The sequence below is a fragment of the Equus caballus genome, chromosome 8 (assembly GCF_041296265.1).
Source record: "Equus caballus isolate H_3958 breed thoroughbred chromosome 8, TB-T2T, whole genome shotgun sequence".
Classification (NCBI taxonomy): Eukaryota; Metazoa; Chordata; class Mammalia; order Perissodactyla; family Equidae; genus Equus; species Equus caballus.
This window is the reverse complement of record NC_091691.1, coordinates 77,250,855-77,261,483: the sequence shown is the minus strand read 5'-3', so window position 1 is coordinate 77,261,483 and position 10,629 is coordinate 77,250,855.

Sequence of the window (10,629 nt, the reverse complement as noted above, 5' to 3'; positions counted from 1 at the left end):
CCACACACAGTTCATCAAGCCATGCTGTGGCAGCATCTCATATACAAAAAGTAGAGGAAGATTGGCACAGATGTTAGCCCGGGGACAATCTTCCTCACCAAAAAAAACCCCCCAAAACCCTCTCTTTTGTTGTATCACCTAACCAATGTATGATGAGTGAATCTCAAATTCACCTTAAGAAAAGGAAGAACCACTTTATAGAAGTTCCAAAGCTAGAAGGATTTAGCTACATAGCTTACAGACTTTTTTGAGATACTACGTTGTTTGTAAAAATTTGGAAGCACCCCAAATGCCTAACAATAAGAAACCAGTTAAATAAATATATGATATGAAAAAGTATGCAGCTATTTAAATGACACTGTAGAACAGCATTTGTTGGCTTGGGAAAATGCTTATGATCTATTAAGTAAAAAGAGCCAGCTATATATACATTGCACAAGACTCTTTATACATTTAACAATATATATTTGGAAAGACAAAAGCCTGGAAGAATGTATTCCCACTCTTAATGGTGATTGGGGAGGGGGTGCATTTTCTAACGACTTTTCTTCTTTTCTTTATTAGTTGCTATGTGTCAGGTAGCAAGTCTGGTACATTAAACCATATTAAAGTGCATTTCTCAACTATGGGTCATACGCGGACTCTTTGTTAACAGACAATTTGCAAATAATTTATGATTTATCTTTTTAAAAAGTTAGAGCAGATTCATTTTTATCCCTACAATGACTTTACTGCTCACCTTGCATTCTACATACTCTCTTAAGCAGGAGAGAAGAGGGTAGGTATAGGATGTAGTTGGAGGTTGGGCATAACCCTGGATTCTTCCTGGGCATGTGTCATGCATGGAGGTGTTAGAGACTCTGCCTTCTGCTTGGATCCCCTCTCCTCGTGACCACTCTCGATATCACTTGGGTGATTTCTTGGCCTTGGTCTAGATATCACTTCCCCAGAACTCTTCCTTAATCCCTATGTGTTTATGTTGGGTGCTTTTGTGTGTCCCTACAATGTCCTGTACACACACATCAAAGCATTCATCACACTAGTATTTTTTATTTACTTAGTTGTAATCCCTCCTAGAATATAAGCTTCATGGAAGCAAAAACTCCTATCTTTTCTGATATCACTGACCCTCAGCCCCTAACACACCTGAGTCAAAGCAGACACTCAATAAATATTTGTCAAGTGGATAAACAGATCTAGCTTTTATGTCAGAGAGGAATAAAAAGATAAGGACCACTGTGTTCAAGTTTTTCCCAGGGTCTTCCACAGAAGGCATGCTGGCTGAAAGGCGCACGAGGGAGCATATTTCAGGAGACTAAGGATTCAGACTACATGCAGCCAAGAGATGATAAAAATTGGCTTGAGTCTAGAAATTGATACAGGATGAGCCAAAGAGTAGAGAGAAAAGATGATTCCAAGATGGCTAAACTAGGAGTTCCAATCAGATATGGAAGAGCAACTAGTAGCTAAGAAAACTGGGGCAGTGGCTTTCTATCTTTATAAATAATCCACATGGTCCCTTACAGCAGGGGATGGACATTTCACCATCTAAGATTATAGCCACCGAGAGGAGGTTCTGTCAACATAACATGAGATTTAACCTCTTAGAAAATTAAACATTATACACCACTAAGGTTCTTGGGGCCCAATCTCCTAATGTGGCAAACAAATATTTTCAAAACAAGAAGATTGTTTTTATCTATACTGGTTTATTTTATACCAGTGGCATACACAGCAGAAAATCACATCTGACACATGAATTTCCAGCCCACGGGGTTAGAACACTGCTGTTTACTAATCTCAGAAAGGTGCTCTGGGCTCCAGAACTGGGAGATATGGCGGTTCACACAGCACAGAATCTCTTCTGACTCAAAGCACATCAACAAAGCAGAAAGAACAAATGCCCTTCTCACTCCTCCCCCAAGACACAAGTCAGCTCACATGCACAAATGGCAAAGGTGTTTGTGAGTACACATCTCTGAACTCAACCCCACCTTCCAGGAGAACCTCAGAATAGAAGAGAATCACCCACTTCCATGTGCTGCCCACATGGAACAGCAGAGGCTTGGGTGTTTCAATCTAGGGAGACAAATGATTGTATGATTTACTGTGGTCTCTAACTTGCAAAGGATGGCCAGGAGTGAATTATTATTTCTAGCTTATTAATACCAAGAACTGCTCCTGATAACACAAAGCGCCAGAGAAGAAGAGAGAGCTGGTAGAGGTACTTTCCTCAATTATTAGCTTTGATAATAAAAGTATAAACAGGGGGCCGGGCTGGTGGCGCAGAAGTTAAGTTCGCATGTTCTGCTTCTCCGGCCCGGGGTTCGCCAGTTCGCATCCTGGGTGCAGACCCATGTACCGCTTGTCAAGCCATGCTGTGGCAAGTGTCCCACATATAAAGTAGAGGAAGGTGGGCATGGATGTTAGCTCAGGGCCAGTCTTCCTCAGTAAAAAAGAGGAGGTTTGGTGGTAGATGTTATTTCAGGGCTAATCTTCCTCAAAAAAAACAAAAAGTATAAACAGAACCACGATTCTCTCCATATTCTTCCAAGCTCTGGAAACAGGCCAGAATTAAGTCTAGGTATATATGCCTCCCGCTTGAAGAAAGTCCTAAATCCACAATACAAACGTCTAAAACAGAACATTGTGTTTCTTGTTCCCCTCTGTCTCAGAAGGAAAATATTAATGGGCGCTACAGAACATACGGCAGGCACACGATGTTTTTGATTACTAGTGATCCAGGGAGATATGAGATAATAAATATGAGATAATTCTAAAAGGTTACCTTGTTGTTCTCATCTAAAGGTCAAGAGATAGCTTCGTAGGCTCTGGTTCTAATAACGGAGGAGTAGCTCAAAATGGACTAACTCTCCCACAGATAATAGTAAACTCTACACAAAATATTTTAAAACGAACTATTTGATGGTTCTAGAAAATGACCAAAAGCAGGCAGAACTGGAGGAAATATGCCTTTGGAAAAAATGAATTGCACTGGTAAGTTCCACATTAAACAGGTTTTTTCCTGAGGGTATTCCCCAGCTATATGCAGGTAAACTAAACTCAAATGAAAAGCTACAAGCTTACTGCCTTGACGTATTAGAAGGAGGACTTTGGGAGAGCCAGAGAAGCTGGAAATAGCAGGGTGAAATCCTGGAAATGAAGGAGCCTTGGAGGGAGAAGTCCCCAAATCTACTTCTACATTCCACTCAAACACTTGCTGTGCAATGTGGGAAGGATGGGTCTCCAAGGAGCACAGTGGAAAGCCACAGCTGGTAGGATGAAAAAGTCTAGTAAAGCTGCCAGCTGCTAACCACAAAAGGGGAGACAAAGTTTGGATATTGAATCCCACTAGGTTAGAGGGGTTTACTCAACATTGTTGGCCTTCCACTGAAACAGCAGAAGGGCCTTAGGAGTAAACAACCTATGTCCCAGGATTAATGAGTGAACAGATGGGAAACATACACATAGTGGGAATACCTGATGGAGAAGAAAGAGAGAAAGGACCAGAAGAAATATCTGAAGTAATAATGCATGAGAATTTTCCAAAGTTAATGACAGATACCAAACCACAAGATAAAGAATCTCAGAGAACATCAAGCAGGACAAATACCAAAAAACCTGCACCTAGGCATATTATATTCAAATTGCAGAAAACCAAAGAAAAAGAGAAAATCTTGAAAGAAGTCAGAGAAAAAAATACCTCACTTATAGAGGAACGATGATAAGAATGCCATTGGACTTTTCATCAGAAACCATGCAAACGAGAAGAGAGTGGAATGAAATATTTGAAGCAGTGAAAGTAAAAAACAACCAGCAAAATTATCCTTCAAGAGTGAAAGAGAAAGACTTTTTCAGATAAACAAAAGAGAAAATTTGTTGCCAGTACACCTGCCTTGCAAGAAATGTTAAAAGAAGCTCTTCAGAGAAGGAAAGTGGTATAGGTCAGAAACTCAGATCTACATATAGAAAGGAAGAGTGTTTAGAGACAGTATAAAATAAAATAAAAGAAGATAAAATAATTTATTTTCTTTTTCTTATTCTTAATTGATCTGGTACATAACCGTTGGCTCAAAATATTAATAGCAACTATGTATTGGTGATCATAGCTTACGGATAAATGAATAAAATGAATGACAGCAATGTTATAAGGACGGGAGGGAGGAATCGGGAATCTTCTTTTATAAGCTACATGCACCTCCTGTGAACTGCTAAGTGTTATTTGAAAGTGAACTTCAGTTAGTTGTAAATGTACACTACAAATTCTAGCGTAACCATTAAAAAACATTTTTTAAAGAAGTACAATTTCTATGCTAAGAGAGGAGAGAAAATGGAATCATATAAAAAGCTCAGTTAAAACCAAAGAAGGCAGAAAAAGAGAGAAGATAAATCAAGAAAATAAGAAATGATGAACAAATGCAGCAAATAAAAAACGGTAACAAACATGGCAGGTACTAATCCTAACAAATCAACAGTCACTTTATATGTGAATTGTCTAAATACACCAATTAAAAGACAGAGACTGACAAAGTGGATTAAAAAAAAGAAGAAGAAAAGATCCAATTATATCTTGTCTACAAGAAATCCACTTTAAATATAAAGACACAGATAGATTAAAAGTAAAGGGATGTAGAAAGATACACCAGGCTAACACTAATCAAAACAAACCTATATTAATTTCTATAGCTATATTAATTTCACACAAAGTCAACTTCAGAACAAAAAAATTATCAGGGATAAAGAGGGGCATTAATGATAAAGGAGTCACTTCCAAGAAGACATAACAATCCTTAATGTGTACGCACCTAACAACAGAGCATTAAAATATGCGAGGCAAAAACCGATGGAACTGCAAGGAGAAATAGACAAAGCCACTGTTATAACTGAAGACTTTAACACCTCTCTATCAGTAATTGACAGATGCAGCAGGCAGAAAATCAGTAAGGACAGAGTAGAGCTGACTAGCATCATCCATCAACTGGATTTAATTGACATAAAATACTTCATCCAAAAACAGCAGATTACATATTCTTCTCAAGCTCGTACGGAATATTCACTGAGATAGACCACATTCTAGGCTATAAATCACACCTTAGCAAATATAAAATAGAAATCCACACAAAATATGCTCTCAGATCAACACAGAATCAAACTGGAAATCAATAACAGAAAGATAGCTGGAAAATCCCAAAATATTTGGAGATCAAACAATACACTTCTAAACAACAAATGGGTAAAAAAGGAATCTCAAGAGAAATTTAAAAATATTTTGAAGGAAGGAAAATGAAAATACAACTTATCAAAATTTGTGGGATGCAGTGAAAGCAGTGCTCAGAGGGAAATGCAAAACGGTACAGCCCCACTCTGGGAAGCAAGCGGCAGTTTAAAAAAAACCAAAAAACCAAAAAACAACTACCATAGGATCCAGCAATTGCACTCTTGGGAATTGCACTCCCAAATTAATGAAGATTTATGTTCACACAAAAAAGCTGCACTTGAGTGTTTATAGCAGCTTAATTCATGATAGCCACAAACTAGAAACAACGCAGATATACTTCAACAGGCGGAATGATGAGACCAATGATCGTACATCCATGCCATCCATACTGTGCAGTACTGTTCAGCAATAAAAAGGAACAAACTGTTGATATGTGCAACGACCTAGATGAATATCCAGAGAATTATGCTGAGTGAACAAAAGCCAATCTCAAAGGTTTTTTCTCAAATGTATCATTCCATTTATACAACACTCTTGAAATGACAAAATTATAGAAATGGAGAATAGATGAGTGGTTGTGAGGGGTTAAGGAGGGGGTGGTGGTTGGAGGGAGGTGGGTGTGGCTATAAAAGGGTGATATGAGGGATCTTTGTGGTGATGGAAGTGTTCTGTATCTTGACTGTTATCAATGTTAATATTCTGGCTGAGATATTGTACTATAGTTGTGCAAAATGTTACTATTGAGGCAAAGAGTAAAGGATACAAAGGCTCTCTCTGTATTATTTCTTACAATTGCGTGTGAGTCTATAATTATCTCCAAATAAAAAGTTTAACTAAGAAAAAAAACCAAAAAATGATAGGGATGTGGGTTACGTGGGTATATGTACCGGTCAATACTTATGGATCTGTATCCTCAAGATCTGTGCATACTACTGTATGTAAATTTAATCTCAATTTTTAAAAAAATGATGCAGCCTCCTAGCCATCTAATTTACTCCTTTTCAAATACACTAGGGCAAAAGAGTACTCATAATAAAGAATTTGAAGTATAGCTTGCTAATTACACAATTTCTCATAAATATTTTTCTTGTGTGTTCCTTAGAGACTTATCTTGAGTCAGCCTAACAGAGTTCAATTGACATTATAGTAAATTATTTCTTTCTAATCATATGTATATAGTCTTGACTATAGTGTGAGTAACATTGTTTGAAACATAGCCAGGAAGATTCCCGAATATATTGATTAAATCTTCTTTTTTGCCACTTATATTAGTAGATATATTTGTGGAACAGTGGTTTATTAGGAGATGGGATGTTCATAAAAGTAATCACTTAATATTATGAAACAAAACTGCGTGCTACAACACAGTTCTATTCAATGCACCAGTCATTTCATTTATGATTAGGTACAATATTTATAAATTGTGAAATCTTAAAACTACATCTAATAAGCAAAATAAACTAGAAAACTAAAGATGTTGGCTGAAAAAAACATTTTTATAAAGGTCCTTAGTCAATGAAAGCTTCTTTTTATTATTTAACTAGTAACTTCAAATTTCAGTATTTCTTGAAGCTTAATACTTTACAGATTCTGTGCTGAAAAGATGAGATTTCTATGTAATTATCAGCAGAATATTTTTTTAAAATTTTTTATAATCCAACCAGACAGAATATCCTTTAATTTCAACATGAATATATTTCCCAGAAGTAATTTGGAATATTAGAATCATAGAATACTAAAACTAGAAGGTCCTGGGAGAAATTTCCGTTCAACCATCTCAATATATACAGGAGGAAACTGAGGCACGGAAAGGTGAAGTCGCTTGCTTATGGCCACAAACTGGTTCAGTTAATGTGCATTCAGTAAATCTTTAGCCCCCTCTACTGTAGAGCCCGTTAGATTGGCTGGGGACACAACAGTGAATAAGAGACAAAAACTCCTAGACTCAGGAGTGTATATGCTAGACGGGGCAGAAAGACAAATACATAGGTAAAATATACAAACCATCAGATAGACAGATGTGCTATGAAGGAAAATAAAGCAGAGGGAAGTGTTGCAGAAGGGAGCTGTAATTTTAAGTCTAGGGTGGTCCAAAAGGCCCTAAATGATGAAATGGCATTTGAGCAGATAACGGGGAGGGTCACATTGGCAAAGGGCGAGGAGCTTTCTGGGCAGAGGCAACAGCCAGTGCAAAGTCTGAGGGAGACTCATACTTGGCTTGTTCCAGAAACAGCATGGCGGCCGGAGTGGCTGGAGCAGAGCCTGGGAAACGGAGGAGTAGATGATACCATGGAGCAGAGGAGGGGCCATGAAGGACCTTGCAGGCCTTTGTAAGGACTCCACTTTTAATCTGTAAGAAATGGGGAGCTATGGAAGGTTTTTGAGTAGTGGAGTGACCTACTCTAACTTGGGTTCATATGGAGATGGTAGGGGGGCAAGAGCAAACACAGAGACCAGTAAGGAAGCTCTGAATTAATTCAGGGGAGAGACAATACTCTTCGGGGCCAGGGCAGTAGATAAGGAGCTTGTGAGAAGGGGTCAAATTTTTGAAGGCAGAACCAAGAGGGAGGAAATGGCAGAGGGAGGACTGGAACCCAGGTTTCTGATGTTACCTTTTCTTTTTGATGCACCATGTTGCTGAATTAGTTTTTTAAAGTGGAAGAGAGTATTCCCAAGAAATAATTTGATTCCTGAGTCACAATTAAGGATTAGAGTGGCAATTTTTAGTATGCAGCTCACAATCACTCTGCCAAGAAAACTTCTGTAATTAGAATAGCCCACATTTGTCATGTTGACCCATCAGAAGGAACTTTTTTTTTTTTTTTTTTTTTTTTTTTTTTTTTTTTTTTTTTTTTTTAAGATTTTATTTTTTCCTTTTTCTCCCCAAAGCCCCCCGGTACATAGTTGTGTATTCTTCGTTGTGGGTCCTTCTAGTTGTGGCATGTGGGACGCTGCCTCAGCGTGGTCTGATGAGCAGTGCCATGTCCGCGCCCAGGATTCGAACTAACGAAACACTGGGCCGCCTGCAGCGGAGCGCGTGAACTTAACCACTCGGCCACGGGGCCAGCCCCAGAAGGAACTTTTAATTACCTGAGCTTTTTGAGTTGCTGCATTGATCCTAGATTTAAAATGTTAGTCAGAAATTGCACTACAGTTGCTAAAGAAAAAAAAAGGCAGGCAAATAAGCTCTTAATAATAAAGATAAACCTGCATTAGAAATGAAAATCTGTCCACATTAATCACCTGCAGAGGATATGTTCTGCTTAAGCTTATTTGCAAACACGGTTCCTTAAAAGTGACACATTTTTCAGATATCAAGCTTTATATACTGCATATCATTTCTCCATGCATAAGTTAGATGCCAAATACCTTTGTATGTAAATGTAACAATATTTACATTCAGTGTAATTGAAGAAATTCACGTCTTCACCCCTTTCATCTAATGCATGAGGTTCGAATACCCAGCCTAGGCTCAGTGAACAGGGTTGGGAAGAACGGATGCAGGACGGCTGAACGTCACGGGTGCCTAAGTGGCACATGAGCTCATAACTGATCACTAGCAACACTTCCTTCTTTCCCAACTTCAGCAGCCCACAAGTTCTTAGAGCATTTTCAGGTAATGTAAGTATCTAATCAGTATGTTTCTTTCACATGGGTATTTTAAATTTTATTAGGAAAAAATTTTAAACACTCAGAAAATTAGAAAGAATAATACAATGAATACTATTATAACCATCAGCTAGGTTGAACAATTGTTAACACTTTGCCATATATCCTCTAGGTATGTATGTATGTATGCATCTAATTATATTGCTAGACCATTTTGGAGCATATGATTGACATCACATGCCGTCTTACCCCTAAATACTTCAGCATTTATCTGCAGAAAATAAGGATATTCTCCTACATAACCATAACACCATCATTCCTAAGAAAACAGTAATTCCTTGATGGTATCTAATATGCAACCCATATTAAAATTTCCACAACTGTCCCTGTTTTTTTCAAAACTGAATCCAATCAAGGTTCATGGTTTATATGTGGTTGTGCTCTTCAGTCTTCTTTAATTTAGAACAGAATCCCTTTTTTTCTGTTATTGACTTGTTTTTGAGACCAGGTTACTTACATGAAATCTGAATTTGTCTGTTTCTTCATGACATTTAGCCTGTTTCTCTATCCCCTGTGTTTCCCATAAAACTAGATAGAGCTAAAGTCTTAATTAGGTCCAGGTTTCATGTTTTTTGACACTAATATTTCACAGGCAGTACTCTTTACTTCATAATGTGTCACATTAGGAGGCATATAATGCCAGGATGTTCCACTACTGGAGATGCTAAGTTTGAGTAATGTTTACGCTATCTCTTGTATGATAAATTATGCAAAAACTTCGTGTCTTTAAACCACTGTACTCATTTATTTTTCACGATGTCCGCAAGTCCTGAATTCAGACAGCACAGCAAGGGTAGCTTGTCTTTGCTCCTCAGTGTGTGAGACCTCAGCAAGAACACTTGAAAGCTGGGGGCTAAAACTACTTGTTCACATGACTGGAAGTGCTGGCAATTAATGAGGTTTCTCCATGTAGCCTGGGGTTTCTCACAACATGGGGACAGGGTTCTAAAAGCAAGTATCCCCAGAGAAAGAGACCAGATGGAATTCATATTAATAGCTAGTTTGGAAAAAATGCAGTGGCATTTCCTCCCCATTCTATTGGCTGAAGCAGTTCCAAAGATATGCCCAGAATCAACGGAGGGGAACAAAGATCCTTGTCTCTTGATGGAAGTGTTGACATCACATTCAAGGAGCATATGGGATGGGATACGGTATTCTCCCATCCATCCATCTTTGGGAAATACAAACTGCCACAAGTAGTAACAGCCGGATCTCTTCATTTAAGGTTACATTCCCCCCTTTGTAACTAACAAGTAAGATAAACACACAAGAAGATCCACGTCTAGACATACAAACTGGATGAGGCCAAAAGAATCTGAGGGGATATCTATACAGTTAGGAAATGTAAAAGGGGACAGAGTATCCTGAGGAGAGGTTTAAAAAAGGACAGAGGAGCTATCTACCATGATCGCTTGAAACTACTTGTGTTAACCTGGCAAAATGTATCATCAACAAATAACCAACTTTTCCAAAAAACAGAATCCATAAAGGAACAGATTAAAGATTTTATCATAAAAATTGGTATCAATATAGAACTCTGAGAGGGGTTCTGGCTCTCTACTGCCAACCCCTCTCTTATCCAGGGCCCAGGGGCTGGTAGGACTAGGTGGTAAACCGGGCCTCAGGCTCTGCGGCATGCAGCTGGGGACAGCCAGCTGGAATGTGTTCCGCTGCAGGCCATGGGACTGCCATGGAGAGCTGTGGCATGAGGCTCCGTGCCTGAAGTTCTGGAGAGGACCGTG